The 24542-nt window shown below is 34.6% G+C and overlaps 1 long non-coding RNA gene across 1 annotated transcript in view; it reads left to right on the top strand.

Annotated features, from left to right (window-relative positions):
- The window catches only part of LOC140609442 (uncharacterized), a 61874-nt gene extending 38026 nt beyond the window's left edge, over window positions 1–23848 (top strand). Inside the window, exons 2-3 of the long non-coding RNA XR_012011275.1 lie at window positions 13152–13266; window positions 22464–23848. This is a non-coding gene — a long non-coding RNA (uncharacterized lncRNA). The remainder of the gene's footprint in view (window positions 1–13151; window positions 13267–22463) is intronic.
- Window positions 23849–24542: the final 694 nt, after the last annotated feature.

Raw genomic sequence — 24542 nt, 5'->3', positions numbered from 1 at the left:
CACATTCCACCCAGAGGTGATACTCTGAGGGAGAGAAAGGGAAGCAGGTGACCCCATCAAATCTCCCTGTCAATTGGAACTTAAGCTGTACAGAGTAATAATATTATTCAAGAGGGAGAAGACTTTATCTATTTAGCGTTGCTGTGGTTGAGCATCTGCCTTCAGCTCAGGCCCTGATTCCAGGATCCAGGATTTAGTCCCATATCGGGCTCCCTCCGAGGAGCCTGCTTCTTCCTCTGCCTATGTCTCTTCCTCTCTCTCTCACTTTCATGAATGAATGAATGAATATGAATGAATGAATGAATGAATGAATAAATAAATAAATAAATAAATAAATAAATAAATAAATATTTAGTGTTGCTAAAAATTCCTTGCAGGGCTAACTCTAGGGCATGTGGAACCCTGTTTTCTGGGGATGAGGTATAGAGACCTTGTCTGTATAAATAATTTAATTAAATAATATATTATAAAATTAATACATGGGTATGTAGTGATCTAATGAAAATTTAGAGTAATGGACAGAATAGTGGTACTTATATTTTTGTTTACTTTCTGACCAGAGCACATGGTGGCCAGTCAACATCTCTTTTTTTTTTTTTTTTTTTTTTTTGCTTTAGCTTTGCTTCTTTTATTTTGAAACAAATATAAATGAAATCACGCAATATGTATTCTTTTGTATATGGCTTCCTTCTATTGTTTGCAAGATTGATCCATGTTATTGATATAGTACATTTCCATTACCTCAAAAAGCTCCCTCATGCCCTTTTGCACTCAAACCCCTCCACCCCAGCCCCAGGCAAGTACTGATCTCTTTTCCATCACTATAAATAAGTCTTGCCTTTTGTAGAATTTCATATAAATGGAATAATACTCTACCTAGAGTATTTTGTCCCAAGCTCGCTTGCTTTTCTTTCTTTCTTTCTTTCTTTCTTTCTTTCTTTCTTTCTTTCTTTCTTTCTTTCTTTCTTTCTTTTCTTTCTTTCTTTCCTGGCAGGGGAGATACCATGATCACGAAGGTGGTTTTCCCAGGGCGAGGCTTATCCATTGCACTCAACATCTCTTTTTGTTCAGGTTCAGAAACCATGCTCTTCATGTTATTTCTTGTCAAATGTACATTCCCCGACTAGTTTGATATTTGCTGTGCAAGAAAAAGGTAGTTATACATTTATTACAAGGTCATAGATCTTCAAACCTTATTTGTATTAAAACAATATGAATCTTACTAGTTCTGCAGTTTCCCTAATAACATTTATTTATTTTTCTGATTACATCTTTATGGAGGATGCTGTATTATCCATCATGCCATCCATAAATATGAACTTCAATGGCTCTCTCAAAGGATTTTACTGTACTTTGCCGTTGATAACCACAAATGCAAGACTTTCATAGAGTGTGTAAGAAAATGTGAACAATAATTTATTTCTTCCGTTAAATTTACTGCCTGGAGTTTTACAGTATAAGTACAGAAGAACATATATTCCAAACACGTGTTCTTCTGAACTCTTGAGGCCTCATATGTGGTGTAGAGCCTGCAAAAGGGGTAGGGTAACTGCATTCTGTGCCAGCACTATGGTACACAGGGTAAAGGATGCCTACCTCCACCATTCCTGGGTTCGGAAGCTCAGAGGCAGCACCATGGTCAGGACATAGGTGAGAATTGACACATGAGCATAAACAAGCAGCTCAAGTTAAGGGTCATGGATGGACATTCAGAAATCCATAGCCCAAACCTTGTCCTATGTCTTACATGAATGGGAGTCACACACAAAATTGTGGGTAAGCACAATTCTGGGGGCCAGATCTCATGATATTTAATGAAAGACAAATCACACTGGCCAGTGGAACAATCTGCTTGTAAGACTGTTCTCCTGGAACTGGGTCCAATTTTTGGGGCTGAGGAACATCAAAGACAGTCCCAGAGCTCCTCAGAGCATCTGGTCAACTGTGTGTGTAGTATAAAGGACCAAAGAGTCTCCAAAGAGAACAAAAAACTGGAAATGACAGCACATGTGGCCCTCTCCCTGCAAGAATACTGGTTTCAGGCAGTCCCATCCACTGGAGAGGGCCTTTACAAATCTGTAGAAGGTATTTCTAGCAAAGAGACCCAAATAGGGTCTGATCCTGGCCAAGTTCCAGGTCTTAGCTAGTCTCAGTCATCGGAGTGAGACAAAGGTTTTGATGTATTTCTGGTAACCAGGATCCACGCAAGACCAGATTTGATCTTAGGGCCTCCTGCCAGAATGGTCAACTCCAGACAGTTCCAGACACTGGACTAAGACTTAGAGAATTTCAGTGAAGGGAATCCAAAGCTCTGAGTGCTCTTAGGGAACTGTCCTTGGGGAGGGACTCTGCTTGCTGGGTCTCAAGGTAGTACTATTTCCTGGATAATGAATTTTTTTTTTAAGATTTTATTTATTTATTCATGAGAGACACGGAGAGAAAGAGAGGCAGAGACTCAGGCAGAGGGAGAAGCAGGCCCCATGCAGGGAGCCCGATGTGGAACTCTATCCAGGGCCTCAGGGATCATGCCCTGGGCTGAAGGTGGTGCTTAACCACTGAGCCACCCAAGCTGCCCTAATAAACTTATAATCTTATAAGGCAGGGCTTCCTGGAAAATATTATGTAAGTGCTTTAAGTCTAGCGTATTAAAAGGAGATGTCTCACAATTAAAGCTTCCTTTATGATGTTGGTAAGAAGTATATATGCTATATGAAGTAGCCCTTTGGACTTCATTTATAGAAATTTCCTCTATTATTCCATGCCAGTATTTCACATGCAAAAAATAGTACTAGGGGAACTGTCTTTGATGTCCTAGGCATCTTCTGCTTTGTCTGAATCTCTTGTCTCTTTCCTTAGAATTATTAGTAAAATTACCACTTGGTATTATCTCTGCTTCATTTAAGTCTGATTTGCTAGTCTGACTTTATGTTACTCAAATGGTTGGTTAGGGTTGATGTTTGGGGGTACAAACCATGAACTTGGTGTTGCATTTTTAGTTTCTCCCTCTTCTCCTAAACTCAGAAATGGCAGGTAGCAAAGCAACACCTTTAGTCTTTTCCTTCAGTGGGGGATGGAGGGAAGATTGAAGAAGAGCAGTCTAGTTTTTAATTTAATTTTTTTATTCGATATTGTTTATATTGCAGAACGAGCACCATGATAAATCACCATACATAGTTACTTGATATTTATTTTGTAACTGAAAATGTCTGACTTTTGACCTCCTTCATCCATTAGACCTCCATCCATGGTAGACCTCCATCTACCTCCCAACCTCTGCCCCTGGCAACCACCAAACTGTTCTGTTTATCTATCAGCTCAGGGATTTTTTTTTTTTTTTGATGGCACACATAAGTGAAATCATATGGTATATGCCTTTCTCTGACTTGTTTCATTCAATGTCATTTCCTCCAGGTCCATCGAGGTCATTGCAAATGGCCAGATTTCCTCCTTTTTTGTGGCTGAGTGATACTTCATTATGTGCATGTATATATGCAGCTAGGTAGAAAGCATACATATACACTACTTATTAAAAAAATTGAGTATAGTTAAAAAAATGTCACTAGTTTCAGGTGTACAACTTGGTGTTTTGACAAGTTCATACATTATGCTACATTCCCAGGTATAACTACCAACTGACTCATTTCCTCACCATTAACATATTATCCGTATACCCTTATACCTTGCTTTTTAGTCCTATGACTTACTTATTCTATGACTGGAAGCCTGTATCTCCCTCTCTCCTTCACCTATTTTGCCCAACTCCCCCAACACCCTCCCCACTGACAACCATCAGTTTGTTTTCCGTTTTTATAGTTCTGATTCTGCTTTTTGTTCATTTTTTAATGATTCCATTTATGGGTTGAATCATATGGTATTTGTTTTTCTCAGTCTGACTTACTTCACTTAACATAATAACCTCTAGGTCCATCCATGTTGTCTCAGATGGCATGATCTCATCCTTTTTATGGATGCGTAATATTCCATTGTGTGTGTGTGTGTGTGTGTGTGTGTGTGTACACACAAACCACATCTTCTTTATGCCTTCATCTTGTAATGGACATTTAGGTTGCTTCCATGTCTTGGCTATTATAAATAATGCTGCAATAAACATAAGGGCACATATATCTTTTTGAGTTAGTGTTTTTAATTTGCCTAGGTAAATACTTAATAGTGGAATTATTGGATCTTATGATATTTCTATTTTTAATTATTTGAAGAAACTCCATGTTTTCCACAGTGGATGTACCAATTTACATTCCTACCAACAGTACACAAGGGTTCCTTTTCGCCCAATCCTTGCCAATACGTGTTTCCTGCCTTTTTGAATTTAGCCATTCTGATAGGTGTGAGGTGATATCTCATTGTAGTTTTGATTTACATTTCCCTGGATGATGAGTTATGCTGAGCATCATTTCATGTATCTGTATGTCATCTTTGGAAAAATATCTATTCAGGTCCTCTGCCTATTTTTTAATCAGATTGGTTTTTTGGTGTTGAGTTGTATTGGTTATTTTTATATTTGGGATATTAACCCTTTATTGGATATATCATTTGCAAGAATATATTCTCCCCTACAGTAGATTGTCTTTTAGTTTTGTTGTTTCCTTTGCTGTACAGAAGCTTTTTATTTTGATGTAGCCCCAATAGTTTATTTTTGCTTTGTTTTCTCTTATCTTAGGGGAGATATCTAGAAAAGGTTGCTATGGCTGATGATAGGGAAATTACTGCCTGTGCTCTCTTTAGGATTTCTTGTTGTTGTTGTTTCAAGTCAGGTCTCACATTTAGGTCTTTAATCCCTTTTATTTTGTGTATGGTGTTAGAAAGTAGTCCAGTTTCTTGCTTTTACATGTTGCTGTCCCGTCTTTCCAGCACCATTTATTGAAGAGGCCGTCTTTTCCCCATTGTATATTCTTGCCTCCTTTGCCATAGATTAATTGACTATATAAATGCGGGTTTATTTTTTAATCTTTATTCTCTTCCATTGATCTTTGTGTCTGTTTTTGTGCCAGTACCATTTGGTTTTGATGACAATAGCTTTGTAGTGTATCTTGAAATGCGGAATTGTGTTACTTCCTGCTTTGTTGTTCTTTCTCCCAACTGCTGTGAATATTTGGGATCTTCTGTAGTTCCATGCAAATTTTAGTATTTTTTCTGGTTTTATGAAAAATGCTGGTGGCATTTTGAAAGGGACTGCAATGAATCTGTAGATTGTTTTGGATAGTATGGACATTTTGCCAATATTTTTCTAACCCAAGAATGTGCAGTATCTTTCCATTTGTTTGTGTCAGTATTTTATAGTTTTCAGAGTACAGATTATTCACCTCTGATTAAATTTACCTCTATTATTTTTGGTGTTATTTTAAGTGGTATTGTTTCTTTAATTTCTCTTTCTGTAGTTTCATTGTTAGTGTATAGAAATACTACTGATTTCTGGATATTAATTTTGTACCCTGCCACTTTATTGAGTTTATTTATTCTGGTAGTTTCTTAGTGGCATTTTTAGGATTTTCTATATAATTGGAAAAGTGACAAATAGTGAGAATTTAACTTATTTACCAACATGGATACCTCTTATTTCTTTCTATGGTCTGATTGTTATTGCTAGGACTTCCAGTACTGTGTTTAATAGATGTGGCTATGGTGGATATTGTTGTCTTGTTCTTGACCTAAGAGGAAAAGCTCTCAGTTTTTCACCATTGAGGATGATGTTAGCTCTGGGTTTTTCATGTATTGTCTTTATTATATTGAGGTATGTTCCCTCTAACCCCATTTTGTTGACAGTTCGAATCATGAATGGAAGTTGAATCTTTTCAAATGCTTTTTCTGCATCTGTTAAAATGATCATGTGATTTTTATCCTTCATTTTGTTGTCATTGTGTATGACATTGATTCATTTGCAAATATTGAACCATTCTTGCATTCTGGGAACAAATCCCACCTGATTATGGTGAATGATGTTAATGAGCTTTTGTGTGCAGTTTGATATTTTGTTGAGGATTTTTGCATTTATGATCATCTGGATATTTGCCTGTAGTTTTCTTTTTTGTGTGGTGTGTCTGATTTTGATATCAGGGTAATGTTGGCCTCATAGAATACATTTGGAAACTTTCCTTCCTCTTCCATTTTTTGGAATATTTTTAGAAGAATAGATACTACCTGTTATTTAAATGTTTGGCAGAATTCACCTGTGAATCTATTTGGTCCTGGATTTTTATTTTTTGGTAGTTTTTTGACTACCAATTCAATTTTGTTACTCAAACTTGTTCAAGTTTTGTTTCTTCCTGGTTCAGTTTGGAAGATTATATAGTTCTAGGAATTTATCCATTTCTTCTAGGTTGTCCAATTTTGTCAGCATATAATTATTCATAGTATTATCTATTAATCTTCTGTATTTCTATGGAGTCAGTTGTTACTTCTCTTTCATATCTGATTTTATTTGAGTGCTTTCTCTTTATTTCTTGATGAGTCTGGCTAAGGGTTTGTTAATTTTGTTTATCTTTTCAAAAAACTAGCTCTTGGTTTCATTAATTTTTTTTATGTTTGTCATTTACTCTCTACAATGTTTAGTCTCTACATGTTACTTTTTTTTTTTTACAGTTTTCTTATGTTTTATTTCTAGTTCCATTTCATTGTGGTTGGAAAAGATGCATGGTATGATTTCAGTCTTCTTAGGTTTATTGAGGCTTGTTTTAATGGTCTAATATATCATCTATTCTAAAAAATGTCCATGTACATTTTAAAATGCTGGGTATTCTGGTTTTGGATAAAATGTTCTGTATATATCTGTTATTTCTATCTGGACCAATGTGTCATTCAAAGATATCATTTCCTTATTGATTTTCTGTCTGGAGGATTTATCCATTGATATAAGTAATGTTAAAGTACCCTAATATTATTCTATTACATCAATTTCTCTTTTTATATATGTTAAATGTTTCCTTTATGTATTATGATTATGCTCCAATGTTGGGTATGTAGATATTTACAATTGTTATATCCTCTTGTAGGATTAATTCCTTTATCAGTATGTAATATCTTTTGTCTCTTGTTACAGTCTTTAACATCTATAATTCTGATAAAAATATTGCTACCCTAGCTTTTTTGCACTTTCTTTTTGCATAGTGAATGTTTTTCTATCCCTTCACTTGCAGTTTGGATGTGTCTTTACATTAGAGCTGTGTCTCTTGTAGGCTGTGTGTAGTGTGTCTTTTTTTGTTTTTGTTTTTTTTAAATCCATTCTGCTACTCTATGTCTTTATTGGAGCATTTAGGGCCTTTACGCACATACATACATACATACATACATATATTTATTTATTTATCTATTTATTTATTTATTTATTTATTTACTTATTAAGATTTTATTGATTTATCCATGAGACAGAGAGAGATAGATTTATTCATGAGAGACACAGGCAGAGGGAGAAGCAGGCTCCATGCAGGGAGCCCGACGTAGGACTTGATCCCGGGTCTCCAGGATCATTGCTGCATAGAGTATTCTTAGTCATTTTTTTTTTTTTTCCTTTCAGCACTTGAATGAATCTATCATGCCACTTTATTCTGGCCTGCAAAGTTTCTACTGAAAAATCAGCTCATTGCCTTATAGGTTGTCCCCTGTAGGTAACTTTTTGTTTCTTTTGTGCTCCTTTTAAGATTATTTAATCTTTGACATTTTACTTATTATGACCCATGGTGTAAACCTCTTTGGGTCATCTTGTTTGGAACGCTGTGCTTCTTGGACTTGGATATCTATATCCTTCCCTAGATTTGGAAAGTTTCAGTTATTTCTTCAAAAAAGTTTTATATACCTTCCTCTCTTCTAGAACTCCTATAATGCAAATGTCTGCTTGCTTGATGTCCATGAGATCTTTTAATCTAGCCTCAGTTTAAAAAAAATTCTTTTCTTTTTGCACTTCAGCTTATGTGCTTTCCATTACCCTATCTTCTAGATCACTGATCCATTCTTCTGCAACTATTAATCTACTCTTGATTTCCTTTAGTGTGTTTTTTTATTTCACTTACTGTATTCTTTAACTCTGATTGGTTCTTTTTAATATTTTTGTCTCTTCACTGAAGGTCTCACTGAGTTATTCCACTCCTCTCTCCAGCCCCATGAGCATCTTTGTGATAATTACTTTAAATTCTTTATCAGGTGGGATGCCTGGGTGGCTCAGCAGTTGAGTGCTGCCTTCGGCTCAGGGCATGATCCTGGAATCCCAGGATCGAGTCCTATATCAGGCTCCCTGAGAGGGGCCTGCTTCTCCCTCTGCCTATGTCTCTGCCTTTCTCTGTGTCCTTCATGAATAAACAAAATCTTAAGGAATTTTTTATTATTATTTTTAATCAGGCATTTAGTTCTTTTTCTGATTTTTTTTTTCTCCTTCTCTTTTCTGGAGCATATGCCTCTCTCCCCATTTTCCTTGACTTCCTGTATTTGTTTCTACGGATTAGGCAAAATGGCTACTTCGACTAAACTTGAAGTAGTGGTTTTGTATATGGTGTCCTCTATGTAGAGAGTATGCTGGCTGGCTGGGGCTTTGGCTAGTTATTCTTTTAAACAGTGGTGTGTCTACATATCTCTTGCTGTTCTCTTGACATTCTCCCTATATTTGGTTGTTGAGTAGCTGTTCAGTCAACCCTCAGTTCTTCAGGAGGAATTATCCTATTAATAGATATAATTTGGGTTTTCTGTGAAGGAAGTGAGATCAGTCATTGTATGTCACATCTTGAATAGGAATTATACCTATATCATAATTTCTTTATTCATTCATCCATGCATGGACACTTAGGTTTTTTCTTTATCTTGGCTATTACATATAATTCTGCAATGATCATGGGGGTGCATACCTTTTTGTTAGTGTTTTTATTTTCTTCAGATAAATACCCAGAAGTAATTGTAGGATCATAGGGTAGTTATATTTTTAATATTTTGAGGAACCTCCATATTTTCCGTATTGGCTGTACCAATTTACCCTCCCACCAATAGTGCCCAAGGCTTGCCTTTCCACCACATCCTCATCAACACTTCTTTTTTCTCTTTTTGAGAATAGCATTTCTAACAGTTGTGAGGTGATATCTCATTGTAGTTTTGATTTGCTTTTCTCTAATAATTAGTGATGTCAAACACATTTTCATGTACTTGTTGACCATCTGTATGTCTTCTTTGGAAAAAATGTCTCTTCAGATCCTCTGCTCATTGTTTAAGATTTTTTGTTTGTTTGCTATTGAGTGTAGGAGGTTTATTTTTTTAAAAAAATATGTTATTTTATTTATTTGAGAGAGTGAGAGAAAGAACACAAGAGCACAGATAGGGGTAAGGGAGGGCAGAGGGAGAAGCAGACTCCCTGCCGAACAGTGAGCCTGACACAGGACTTGATCCCAAGATGCTGAGCTGAAGGTAGATTCTTAACTGACTGAGCCACCCAGGTGCCTCAAGTTGTATGAGTTCTTATTATATTTTACATATTAACATTTTATAAGATACATGATTTGCAAATGTGTTCTCATTCATTAGGTTGCCTTTTTATTTTGTTGATGGTCTCCATTGCTGTGCAGAGGTTTGTAATTTTTTTCTTTTGTTATCTTTGCTTCCAAGAAATAAGTGCCATGACCAATGTCAAGGAGATTACCATCTATGTTTTGTTTTTAATGGTTTCAAGCCTTACATTCATGTCTTTAATCCACCTAAGTTTTGTGTATATTATAAGACAGTGGTCTAGTATTATTCTTTTGCATTTGGCTAATTTTCCAAGTACCACTTCCTTTCCCCATTGTACATTCTTGGCTCATTTGTCATAAATTAACTCCCAAACATGAATTTGTTCTAGACTCTATATTCTATTATATATGTGGTTTTATGCAAATGCCATACAATTTTGATTACTATAGCAATGTAATATGATTTGAAATCAGAGAATGTGATTCCTCCAGCTTTGTTCTTTCTTAGGATTGCTTTTGCTATTTGGGATGAGATCTGTCTAGCTTGTAAATTCAGTGCTCTCAGAGTTATATTCTATTTCTATTAACATGTCTAGCTGACAAATTAATTTAGAAAAACTTATCAACTGTTAAGAAAAGGAACAAAGCATTCATCACACTATCAAAATAAGCTGTGTATTCTTTCTATCCTAGCCCTTGCTCTGTAAAAGAAAAATAATCTCAACAAAGCTCTATATTTTCTAAATATATCTATTTTGTGGCTACACATTTCAATGACAGGATATCCAAACAGAGGTGTTCATTTGTATACATAAAATACAGCCAGTATCTAAGAGTATCTTTGATTTCAAGTGACTTCAAGAAGTCAAGGTGATCATTTTTGGACACTTGCACAAACTTAAAGTGGTAGGGGATCTTTTTGAATCCTAGAGAATAATTTATTAATGATGCTTAACTGATGTGTAGTGCCCATTTTGGAGAATTGGTCTGAACCATAGTTATTAACCATTATAATTCTATTTACTGTAAATTTATTGAAAACTTACTATATGCTAGGCATTGTTCTAAGAACTTCCTTTTTTGGGGATCCCTGGGTGGCGCAGTGGTTTGGCCCCTGCCTTTGGCCCAGGGCGCGATCCTGGAGACCCGGGATCGAATCCCACGTCGGACTCCCGGTGCATGGAGCCTGCTTCTCCCTCTGCCTGTGTCTCTGCCTCTCTCTCTCTCTCTCTCTCTCTCTGTGACTAACATAAATAAATAAAAAAATTTAAAAAAAAACTTAAGAACTTCCTTTTTTGGTAAGATTTTATTTATTCATTAGAGACACACAGAGAGAGGCAGACATAGGCAGAGGGAGAAGGCTCCTCGCAGGGAGCCTAATGTGGGACTTGATCCCTGGCCTCAGGATCACACCCTGAGCTGAAGGCAGATGCTCAACCACTGAGCCACCCAGGCATCCCAAGAACTTTCTGTCGAATATCTCCTTTAATCCTCCCAGTAACACCTGAGGTGTAGATACTATTCTCCTCACTTTACAGATTAAAAAAAAAAAAAAAAAAAAAAAACAGGTACAGAGAAATTACGTAGTTTGCCCATGCTTGGTAATTTCTGTGAGTCAGAGGGTTTAGATTGATTTCAACCTGGAAGCAAACTTGAAGATCAGAATGGGTATAGAACCCCTCATATAATAGGTCAGTAATTGTAGATGATTCCTCTCTAGCTATTTATATCCTAAGCTGAAAGACTAGTTCCAAAAATCAAGAAGTGCTAAAAGAAAGCAATCATAGCTGTTCATTTTAGGGATATAGAGTTAATATAAATTATAGATATTATAGATCTATATATAGAATTAATATGAATTATATGTATATATGTACACTATGACATCCATTCCCACATTAACACTATATTTTGAGGAACACCTAGAATGGAAATATGATAGAGTGGTAGGAAGATGATGATTGCATTGAATTGATGAGTTTTGTCTGTGTCTATCATTCATCAATCATACTTATTAATAAATACCTATATTATATGATGTAGGGGTTTTCTGATATTTAGCAGAAAATGTGATACTATCCCAACTTTTATACATTTAAAAGTACAAATAAAAAGTCAAGAGTATGAGAGGGAATAGATATAAATTACTTTCACTTTAATTTATGAACCACACTATTAAAATGATTGACATGTGCATAGCTGTACATTATTTAATGTATACATCTCAATGAGTCTGGAATTATCACCACCATGGAATTATTAGCACCATCAAGTCCATAACATATCCACCACCTCCCATAGTTTCCTCCAAACCCTGTTATTATTACTATTCTTTTTTTTTTGTGGTATAGACACTTAAGAATTTACCATCTTTGCAGCTTTTAAATGCACAGTAGAGAATTGTTAACTCTAGGCACTATGTTATATAGTAGATCTTTAGAAATTATTTATCTTACATAATTTAAACTTTATATACTTGTGGCCATCAATTCCCCATTTCCTCCCCCACCTCCCCAAGCAGTCACAAGTCTACTTTCTGCTTCTATGAGTTGGACTATTTTAGATTCACATATAACTGAAATCATATAGTATTTGTCTTTCTGTCTTAACTTATTTCACTTAGCATAATGCCCTACAGATCCATCCACATTGTTTAAATGGCAGGATTTTCTCCCTTTTCAATGCTGAATAATATTCCATTGTATGTATATATCATAATTTCTTTTCAGTTATCCATCAATGGACACTTAGGTTGTTTCCATATCTTAGCTATTGTGAATAATTCTGAAAGAAACATGGGAGTGCAAGCATCTCTTTGACATTCTGACTTCAATTGTTTGGATAAATTTTCTAGAAGTGGGACTTCTGGATCATAAGATATAATTTTTAATGGAATCTTTATACTGCTTTCAATAATGGCTGTACCAATTTAAATTAACACCAAGAATATACCAGAATTTTATTTTCTCCACATCTTCACCAACATTTACATCTTGTCTTTTCAATAATAGCTGTCCTAACAAGTGTAAGGTGTTATCTCACTGTGGTTTTGATTTGCATTTGCCTAATGGCCAGTGATAAATTCCTCTATACATCTTAGTGAAATTTTTCTTTATGTGTAATGTACATCTTTATATTATTCGTAGTTCACATACTATACATTTACTTGTATAAATATGTATATATTAAAAACATATTTTAGTACTTAGTTTTATGGTCACTTTTATGATCATTACTTAAAATTATGTATATTTTTATACTGTTGTAATAGCAATGATTTTATCTTTTATCCCTTCTAAATAACGTCCCTTTATTTATTCAAAAGAAGAAGTAGTTTCCCATCAGTTTATAGTGGCTGAATGCTTTGCATTACATTTTAAATGTTGCTCTGGAAACAGGCAATTAGTTATAAACTGGGCCTGCCATTGTCATTTATTGATGAAGAAACACTGATACTGAGTTCCTTCTTTTGTAAATTCAAGATAAGCTGTCCTCCCAAAGACATCAAGATAAGAGGAATCAATGTACATTGTCATTTTGACAGGCCATACTCTCCTGTTAGTTTACACATCTGCTCAAGGGGAGAAAACTACCAGATACTTTTGCTGATAATGATGAACAAGAGAGTAAGTCTTGGGATGGTATCTGAGGACAGCCTGTCAAGGCTGAATAGAAACACAATCAGTCGTTCTAATGAATGTCATTGCCCTACAGGGGGAGCCATGATGACAGCTGATTCCTCCCTGAAGTTTGAAGTCCTTGCTAATGACCTAACTCTAATTCTCAGACCCATCAGCAAGGATCCTACATGCTTTCTCAGGCCAGCAAGGTACTGTGAGCTATTTTCATTATATATGTTTTCAAGACATTACTCCTGTTTTGATAGCACTCTGTTCTGTTGGGGTAGGAATACCAAGGACAATTTAGTTGCTCCCAGATGTTATGGAGAAAGGACTGGGTCATCTTAGAAGTTGAGAAAAACTGATAATTTTTACTACAGTTACTGAAAAACTTAAATGGTTTGCGGGGGACAATATTAAATTAATACCATTTAATTAATTATAAATGTATATATCCACCATGAATTTCAGCTTTCACAAGTAGCCATGAAGCCCAACTCACGGACCTAGTCTCATGAAATAACTGTTATTCATGACTTTCTTTTTAGGAAGTCAAATGAAAAGCAAAGATGACTCTATTTTCTTAACTCTTTTCACCTTCTTGTGTCAGAAAAATATCTAATTTTTTTACTACTACATTAAACAAATGCAGATGTATTTTTACAGACTCACTGATCAGAACCAATGTGTTAAAACCAAAGGCATGATTATTTTATTCTTAAGTCTGAATTTTTTTGTTCTTAAGGAAAAGATAATTTTAATAATTAACAGTTAAAACCAATAAAAGAAGTACAAATATTACCCCAAACAGTATTCTAAGGGAATTTTAGGTGAATCATAGGCTATTTTTTACTTATGTGAAATAAAGAGCTAGATGGATAAATGTTGATATATGAATGGTGGTCGCTGACTTCTATTTTGCTAAAGATAAAAATTTATGATACGTGCACTGCTGGATTTTTCTTTTATTACTGTTCTTGTGGTGGTATAGGATAAAAATGACAAGCATATTGAAAACCCAAAATTATTTTCATTGCTGTTGTGGTTTTATAAGGTAATAGGGATCACTGTATTATCAACAGAACTAATGGCATCCATTCCAATTGTGAATACTGACTCCGTAGATATTGTCACAGTCAATTTTGTATCGATGGCCTATTGGGCTGAGTTAGTGAGACATGGCCCATGGAGTGTAAAGTCTTTCAGAATCTTAATATAAGGCTAAAGAAACACATGCCAAAAAGATCTATAATATAAATATGCTGAAGTTACTTTCATTCTTCTACATTATTCCCTTTATCACTTGTATTAATTCTGTTCAAAGGCAAAATAAGATATAGATAAATAGCCAAGAATTAGTTTTCATAGTCTTTTGGGAAAATGCTACTTAAAAGTGATTATTAGTTCAACCAACAAATCCCACTGAATGGGTTCCAATAAAGATATGCTTTGTACGGAGATACAACTTACTAAAAAAAAACAAAAACAAAAACAAAAACAAAAAAAACAAAAACAAAAAAAATTATCCTGACAAGGAATGACTCTGGTCTTGCTTTTTCCTTTGGATTATTAATATAAATTGACTTACGGTTTCCTGAACCTGAATTTTACTTGGTTTTAATTTATTTCTGATAGCATAAAGAAAGAAAACAGCTCTTGCTAAATTATTCTTCATGTTGTTTAATAAGAGTGAGCACTGCACCACGTTATGGCTCCTGAAAATCCATTAGTCTATTGTGAAATATATAATTATAGACTATTATGAAAATAAGAAATTTTTATTACACATATGCATTTGACAGCCTGCAATTAGTTCAGACTCTCTAATTAACATATGTTTTACTTAATGGTGAGTGATTAGGGATTATCATTTAATTATGGATAATTTCAAATACTCTTCTGTCTATTTTTTTTTTTGTGAATCTTAGAAATAAAAAATAAACATTTGTCAAGAGCAAGAAAAGTGTGCTTTCCTGTTTTATTTTTGTCCGGTACCAAGAGTTATTATGAAATAAGTAGTAATAAAATAGCTTTCCTCTGAGTAAATTGCTGAGTATTTTTTGCCATATATATCCTATCATATTTATGAATGCTGCTATTCTTTTATATGAGTTATTCATGAGCAAATTTGCACATAAAGAAGAATCAATAGTACAGAGAACTATAGAAGTGGTTGTGATTTGCATTAATTGACTACCATTTTTTTCCCAAGTAGTTGTTCTAAATACTTGGATTCATCAAACTACCCTAATTAAAAGAATGTATTTGTATAATCAGGTTACAGACAAATTATGCTTTTTAATATAATAGTACCTGACCATCTTTGAATAGTTCATTTGTTTTGTGTAATGTTTGATGAACTCACAAAAGTTTTTCTACTTGATGGTTTTGCTATATCTCAAAGATAAATTTCTATGTTTAGAAAAATGTATAAACAGGAAAAACATGAAGCATAAGAACCCATTTCTTCTATATACCAAATGAAACTGCCATCAAAGTAGAAGGCTTTTGAAATGTTCTTAATTGTTTTCTCTTTCTGCAAATCCAGAGTTAATAGGAGTAATTAATATTTTTAAAATCAGAATATCCTTATTGAGGTTTCTAGGTGAGGGAAAGATGTTTAGTAATTTCTTGTAATATCTGTCTTGGTATTTATGGTTTAATTTGCATTTTTGACATACATTGCTTTAAAAAATCCACATATTAAAAATATAATTAAGTTTGGGCTGTGTAGACGTTTGCTAAAAGTAACTAATGCCATAAAGCAGACTTTTAAAAATTGGAGGTGGGGAGTGAGAATTATCTACTGTGTTTGTATTTAAAATATAAGTGGCCTACTTAACTGTATTGCTTCTCTGTTTTGAAATAAACCTCAACAAGAATGCTAGCTGAATGGCATGTACTGAGTAACTTGTGGGGGCAGGGGGTGGTCAGGGGAGCAGAATAATGGTCCCAGAGATGTTCATACCCTAATCCCTGGGACCTCTGAATATGCTACTTTCTAGGCAAAAGGGGTTTCGCCAGTGTGATTAAATTAAGGTTCCTTGAGATGAGGAGATTATCCTGGATTTCCATGCTGGTTCTGGTGAAATCACAAGGGTCTTTATAAATGGAGGAGAGAGACAGAGGAGTCAGAGGGAGATGTGACTAAGGAAAAACAGTCAAGAGATACACATGGTTGCCTTTGAAGATATGTAGGAACAAGGGAATGTTTTTTAGGTGCTGAAAAGTACAAGGAAACAGATTTAGCCAAGAACCCCCAACAAGGAATGCAACTCTGTCAATACCTTGATTTCAGCCCTGAAAAAACCATGTTAGACTTTGACCTACTTGCATATGTTTTTCTACAAGGTAAAACAGAGCCATAAGATAATACATTGGTGTTGTTTTAAGCTACCAAGTTTGTGGGAATTTATTATAGTGGCAGTATATGGCTATTATATAGCAGTTTAGAAAACTAACAAATATTAACTACAACTCCAATATCATGACACTACTAGCAATAAAACAACTAATATTTATTGACCTCTTAATACAGCACAAGAATTTTGCAAAAATCTAATTTAAATCTCACAACAAATTTATTAGCTCCATTTGAGAGATGTAAAAATTGAGATTCTGCATAAGCATTCAGGAAGTCTGACTTCAGCAAATTCTTTCTAGATGACTTTCTGTGCATTTCCTGTTGGGTTAATGGTGGGTTAAACAGAATCTTCTTCTGGTTCAGTTCTGGTTATTGGAAATCTTTCTAAAAGGCTTTCTAAGTTTAATATTTATCTAAACTTAGTGTAGGGTGCATGGCTGGCTCACTTGATTAAGCATCTGCCTTCAGCTCTGGCTCAAGTCATGATCCCAGAGTCCTTGGATCCAGCCACATCAGGCTCCCTGCTCAGGAGTCTGTTTCTCCCTCTCCCTCTGCTCTTCCCCCTGCTTGTGCTCTCCTGCACTCTCTCTCTCTCTGAAATAAGTAAATAAAAAAAACTTTAGTATGTATCTAAACTTAGTAAAATATAAATTCTTCTTTTGGAAGTACCTTAAAGTACCACAAGATAGTAATTCAAACCACTAATTCTTAATGAGTAGAAATGTAGGGGGACCAATGTCAAGCCTGGGTCAATTTTAAACAGATTCGAGGACATAGAATTGAGTCTGGAGCCTCAAATCACCCTTTTCTTGTCCCAGCTTAATAAAATGTGTCCCTTAATTGAGTTTTATATTATTTAGATTTCTATCATCCAGACTCTAAGTATTTTGCTCAAGATAAAAATAGTCTTTTTATTGCCTATCTGACTCCACCCACCTGCTTTATCCCCTTATTATTTTTTTAAAATCTGTAACATATTTTATATATCTGAGAATAAGGCCATATTATATTTACAATATAGCAGGTATAATGTATTTCTAGTAAACTTGTCTGCACAGGAATTTTTCCTTAACTCCCCCTATGTTTTTCTTAAAATCTATTTTTAATCCTACCAAAGTTTGCTATTTTTTTTTTACCTGCTTTTGACCGTCTGAGTCTGATGAATCAAATCCACATACTTTTCCTAAACAGGTCTTTTTTTCTTGGTTTATATTGTGTATAATTGTGGACTGAAATCATTTTCTTAGACTCATTTCTCATTTTCTTGACACCTTTTACTATGTTAATACCCTTCGACTCCAGTTTTTCATTTAGATAATATCTGATGATGACAGTCATCGCAGTATAAGTTATATACGAGATAGTAGGGAGTGTATTTTGATGACTGCTCCTCTACACAAGACAGGCTATTAAGTCTTGTCCATCTTGGCTGATATCTTTGTCCACCTAGCTTAAGGGGATTACTGATTCCAGTTTCCTGACTCTCATGTTTCCCAATTGCAAATGGCATTTTTAGAAGCTACATAATAATGTTCATGAAAACAATCATGATTATCATGGAGGGAGTCACATGACCCACAGTTTATCATCAGGCACATCTCCAAGGCTGAATCATACAGAGAGGTATTTAGAACTTTTATATAATTACTCAGTTGGCATCCTATAACCATTATAGGTTTGTAAGGGAAAGAATCACAAAGAAGAAGGTCAGGCCAAAAACCCAAAACAAAGAGAATAAGACACTTAGAAATATTGGGGATTTGAACCTAAATTTCTCTGTGGACTTCTGACCTCAATGAGTTGATTATTTACTAGTTCACAAAACATGGTCCCCAGACTAGCAACATCACTATCACCTGAGAACTTGAAGCGTTCTACTTCAAACTTAGTCAAACTCATGAAAAGGTCCAGGAATCCGTGTTTTCACACTCCCTCTGAGTGACTGTGAGGCATGCCAACATCTGAGACCAATGGAGCAGATGATCCTGGGAAAGCTAGGATTAGAGTCTAGTTAAAGCATTTTTTTATGATGCCTCCTTTTCTGTAGACTGTACCCCAGCTATTGGTTATCCTTCAGAGAGCAGAGTGACCTCCCAGGACAGAGAAGCAGCCACAGAACAAGCAAAACAAAACCAAAACCAAAAGTATAAATTATAAAAAACAGAGAGAGAGACTTTAATAAGAAATACCACATAGGCAGAAGCACTTTTAACTTTTTTTCACATTGAGAAATCTATTGCTGAAAACAATGAGCCAAGATGGTCCTCAAAGCTGGCCAGCTGGACATAGGATGTTTTCAAGTTGCTATTTTATGACATGTACTAAAATATCAGAGAAGTAAGTTAGAAAAGCTGTCAATTAATTCAGGTTTCCACAGATGATTTGTCTTATTCCTAAGAAAGTTGCCACCTTTGAGTGAACAAATAATCCCCCTGATTGTTGCCAATTTATCTTTAAGAAGTTCTTTTGTGGCTCTCTATGCAGGCTGTCCTATGCAAAACAGCGCATCTACCAAACCCAGCACTTGATGGTTGCAGACAGTTAACACTTTGAAACTGAATAATGCATGATGTGTGACATTTACTAAGAATGAGTACATTTTATTAATTAAATATTTTTATCATGCCCCTTACATTTTTCTGTTTTGGAACATTGCAGTTTGATGACAATATATTTAAAATTCTATGTTATAATCACTGCATCTATTCCTTATATCAGATTTAAATAGAAGTGTACAACTTTTATTAATAAAAAACTTGTTTCTGGCTATTAATACTAAATATATATATAAATACTGGTGAAAAGAGAGTCATATTTTCAGCTTTTCATGCCACATGTCTCCATTTGTCCTCCTCTAGACTTCCAATGAACATTCTTCTTCATGATGGGATGAAAATGGAGACTTTCATAGCATCTGGGGTGTAATCCTTGCCTATAGCATCTTTGTGTAGTATCCAAATAGTTCAGTGGGAACCTTTTTCCAAATGTTTAAGGGTAATACTAGTTGAGGGAGTCTCCCTTTTTGTGTAAAGTATTGTAATATCACTTGATATCAAGTTGATATCACTTGTCCTAGTTTTTCCCTTCTAACCCACCTTACTCCAAGCTAAATCTTTTTTTTTTTTTAATTTTCTGTAACTTTCATTAAAACCTTCATTAGGTGTTCATTATCTGTGGGCTATGTCATTTCTATTTCATCTCTTATTGTGCTCTTACATCTAGATTTTAGAAAACTGATGAGTATGGGTATGTGTGCTCATGACAGATCTTGTCCTCTACCAGGAAGTATATAAAACAACACTATCAACATGGCACATCTTCCTGGAGTGTCATTTTTACTCTTTAATAGTAGTTTAAATAAATTTTATAGTTACATTCAGTTTTAAAATAAATCAAGAGTCTTCCATGCTCATATAGGATTGCTTTGAGGTCAGTTTAAATTCTTCTGTAAAAACATCTGAGAAGACCAGCACCATATAAACTTTACATTCCAGCCAGCCATGCTGGCTTTGGCGTTATCTCACCTTAAAGCTGTCTAGACTATGGTTCTCTAGGTAAGGCCCCCCATGCACCAGGGACAATCCCTCTTTCTCCTCCTTTTCAGGAGGATTCACCATACAGCACTGCCGAAGGGTAGGTGAATTGTTGTACAAAGCTTGCAAATTCCAAAAACTCCTCTAGATAGCCACATTTATATAACTTGCATGGATCAATTTGATCTGACCATCTCAGACAGGCTACTGAACCAACAGCTACTACTATAGGGATGTCAGATATGCCTCTAAATTGTTGAAATTCTTCTTGATCATCACTGGAACAGGTTCCCAGACAAAACAGAAGTTTTTAAAAACCAATATCCTAAAACATGTAAGAAGGTGTTGAGTATGACTTTTTTGGGGGGGAGGAGGAGTAGTGCTTATAACTTTGGGTTTAGTCTCAAACCAATTACAAAGAGGTAAGTCCATCCCTATTTTACAGAAAGCACAAAACTGCTGTCAGATATTCCTTCCATCATTGATGAAGGAACCAGCCTTTCTGAGAACCTCACCTACCATGCCATCTAGCCTACAACCAGAAGACAAAACTAGAGAAATGTTGGTTAGAGAACAATATTTCAGAGTATTAAGTTCTTTCCCAGGAGGAAAGTGCTGTGTTGGGCCAAGAGACTCCCAACCCTAAAGTTAGAAAGGAGCTTGAAATAATTCAACTTTATTGAGGTAGTTTTTGATGTATACAATAAAATGCACCATTTAAAATGTGTAGTCTAATGAGTTTTGATAAATATATACACGGATAGAATCACTACAATCAAGAGTAGAACATTTTCGCCACCCCAAAAGTTCCATCTTGTACCTTTGCAGTAAATTTCAACCCACTATAGGTCTTTTGCAACAGCTTATTTGCTTTCTGTTAATATTAATTAGCTTTCTCTATACAGCAACTTCACTGATTATCAGGGAAATGCAATTCAAAACTTCAGTAAGATATCACCTCACACCTGTCAGAATGGCTAAAAGCAATACAAACAACAGGTGTTGGTGAGGATGTGGAGAAAGGGTCACCCTCTTTTACTGGGAATGCAGACTGGGGCAGCCACTCCCAAAAACAGTATGGAGTTTCCTCTAAAATAGAACTACCCTATGAGCCAGTGGTTGTACTGTGGGGTATTTACCCAAAGGATACAAAAATACTAATTCAAAGGGACACATGCACCCCAATGTGCACGCATTGAAGTTCGCTTTGCAACTTCAATAGTAGAGTTATGGAACCAGCCCAAGTATCCATCAACTGATGAATGGATAAAGAAGTGGTATATATAATATGTATGATGGAATATTACTCAACCACAAAAAACAAAATCTTGCTGTTTGAAAAGACATGGATGGAGCTAGAGTGTATTGTGCTAAACTGAAATAAGAGAAAGACAAATACCATGTGATTTCACTCATATGCGGAATTTAAGAAGCACAACAAATAAGCAAAGGGGAAAAAAGAGAGGCAAATGAAGAAACAGACTGATAACTACAGATGACAAGCTGATAGTTTCCAGAGAGGAGGTCAGTGGGGAATGAGTTAAATAGGGAATGAGGGTTAAGGTGTGATAAGCACCTGATGTTATAGGGAAGTATTGAATCACTATATGGTACACTTAAAACAAATGTTACACTATTAACTGGAATTCATATAAAAACTTAAACAAGTTTTATATATAAGGAATCAAGTAGCATGTGCTTCTAGCATCTATTGTCTTTTGCACAGCGTAATGTTTTTGAACATTATTAAAGTTGTTGCCTAAATCAGTATTTACTCCTTTTTATTGCTAAGCTGTATTCCAATGGAGAAATGCTACATTTTGTTTAATTTTTACCGATTGATGAATAATTACATTTCCAGTTCAAGGCTATTATAAATAAAGTTGCTTTAGACCTTCATATGCGAATCTTAGAGTGAACATGGGCTTTCATTTATTGGTGTAAATGGGCTGGAATGGCAATATTGTCTGTTAAGTGTATGGCTAACTCCATAAGACAGTGTCAAAATTTTTGCTAAAATGATGTGTCACTTCACATTCCCACCAGCAATGTATGAAAGTAGTTTTTCTACATTTTGGCAACATTTGATATTGTTAATCTCTTAAATGTCATCTTTTCCATGATTTTAGTTTGCATTTCCCTAATGACTAATGATGTTGGGCTCTTATTGCCCATTCAAATATTTTCATGTGAACATCTGTTAAAATCTTTTGTTTTCAAGGTCAATTGTTTCTCTGCTTATTTTTGAACTTTAGGTTTTCTTTAAATATTCTAGATACAAGTCCTTGATCCTAAATGAGAATACATACGTGGTATCAATATTATGTGTGTGTGTGTGTGTATATATATATATATATATATATACACACACATATATATATATCTAAAATATCAATATATAAATTATATCCTTTGAGAAGCAGAGGTTTTTAATCTTTATGAATTCCTTTTTATATTTTATCTCTTATCATTTTCCAAGTCCTAAAAATTGTGTTTTTTTTTTTTTTAGGATTTTATTTATTTGTTCATGGGAGATGCAGAGGGAGAAGCAGGCTCCATCCCTGTACACCAGGATCACACCCTGAGCTGGAAGGCAGATGTCTGCCCAACTGCTGAGCCACCCAGGAGTCCCTTAAAAATGTTTACCCTCATCACCCCATAGGTTCTCCCAGAAGTTTTATATATTTACTTTGCAAATGAAGGTCTATGATTTACTTTGACTTTGAACTAATTCTTGAAATGTCTTTTTTCAAAATCATTTATTGACAATCCATACTTTTCCCCTTGAGTTACCTTGGAACTTTTGTTGTATGAATATATCTCTGGACTCTGTTTTATTGCAGTAACCAATATAAAAATCCATATGGCAATAGACAGTTTATTGATAAGTCTTGAAAACAGGTGGTATAAATCTTCCAACTTTGTTATTTTTTAAAGTATTTTGATTATTCTCAGTCCCTTTAATTTTGATGTAAATTATGTAGTCAGCTTGTTCATTCTTATAAAACTATTGGTATTTTATTTGGAAAAACTGACATCCTAACACTATTGAGTTTTAACAATACTGATCCATTAAAATGGTATGTCTTTCCATTTGTTTAGATCTTTTAAAATATCTCTCAGCAATGTGTATAGCTTTTAGTGTATAGGCTGTGGGCATTTAAAAAATGATCTGTAAGTATCTCTTGGGTTTGGATGGTTGGTATTGGAAATTCTCTCTTTAAAAAATTGTATTTTCTGTTGCATTGATTCTTGCATTTTAACCATATATCCTGAGACCTCAACAAATTCACTTAGTTCAGGTACTTGTTTTGAAATACGTGTAGTTTTCTTTCTGTACACACAATCCTGTTTCCCAAGAACAGTGACATGTAACTTCTTTCAGTTCCATATGCTTTAATTTTTTTTCTCTTCTTGCATAATTCTATTTGCTAGAAACTCCAGTGAAATATTTATTAGAAGTTTTAAAAGCAGACTTACTTTTTTTTCTCCCAGATTATTCCTACCAGTATATCATTTACATATATAATTTACCTATAACATTATGTAATTTTAAGGTATACAACCTGTTAATTTGATATATATTGCAAAATGATTACCACTCTAGTGTTTTCTCCATTATGTCACTAATTATCATTTCTTTTTGTGATGAGAGCATTTAAGGTCTACTCTTGGCAACTTTCAAGTAAATAATATTGTTAACGAATCATCTTATAACTGGAAGTTTATATTCTTTGGCCAGGCTTTCCTATTTCTTATTCTCAAAGTTAATAGAGGAAGACTGAATGTCCCTCTTTAAGTATGACATTAACTGAGGTTTTTCACAGATTCTCACTATTAGATTGAGTTTCCTTTTATTCTTGCTTTGCTAAGAAATTTATTTAAAAGGTGTTCAGTCTGAATAAGAACATCTATTGAAATAATTGTTTCCCCCTTTATTCTGTTAAGATGGGGAACTCTTGTTTTCAGCTGTTAAAGCATCCTTGAATTCCTAGAATAAATGCTACTTGGTCATGGTATCTTTTTAAAATATGTATTGTGGACTCAGTCTGATACTTTGCTAAGAATTTTTGTGTCTCTGTTCATGAGACATACACTGGCCTTTAGGTTTCTTTTCTTTCTTTCTTTTTGTAATGCTCTTTTATTTTATAGTTTTTCTTTTTGTAATGCTCTTTTCTTTTTTGCTGAAGGTTTGTACTTGTCTGGTTCTAACATCATAAGACAACTTAACATGTGTTCCTCTATTATTTTCTTGAAATCATTTGTGTAGGATTGCTATTGTATTTTCTTTAAATGTTGTAGGTTAAAGCAAAGAAGTTGTCTGGGCCTGAAATTTCCCTGTGGAAAGATGTTAATTGTACTTTCTGTTTTTTAATGGACACATGGCAATTTCTATTTTCTATATGTTCTTGTTTCACTTTTGGTAATTTGTATCTTTCAAAGAATTTATTCATTTTGCCTAAATGACAAAATTTTTCAAAATGTGCCCTTATAATCCTTTCAATATCTGTAGAATTTGTAGTGATATGTCATTCTGCTATAGGTCATTTGTACTTTTTTCTTGGTTAATTGAGCTAGATGTTTACAA

The sequence above is a fragment of the Canis lupus genome, chromosome 18 (genome assembly GCF_048164855.1).
Source record: "Canis lupus baileyi chromosome 18, mCanLup2.hap1, whole genome shotgun sequence".
Classification (NCBI taxonomy): domain Eukaryota; kingdom Metazoa; phylum Chordata; class Mammalia; order Carnivora; family Canidae; genus Canis; species Canis lupus.
Note: the sequence above shows the minus strand (reverse complement) of the source record. Positions and strands in the feature narration are given on the sequence as shown.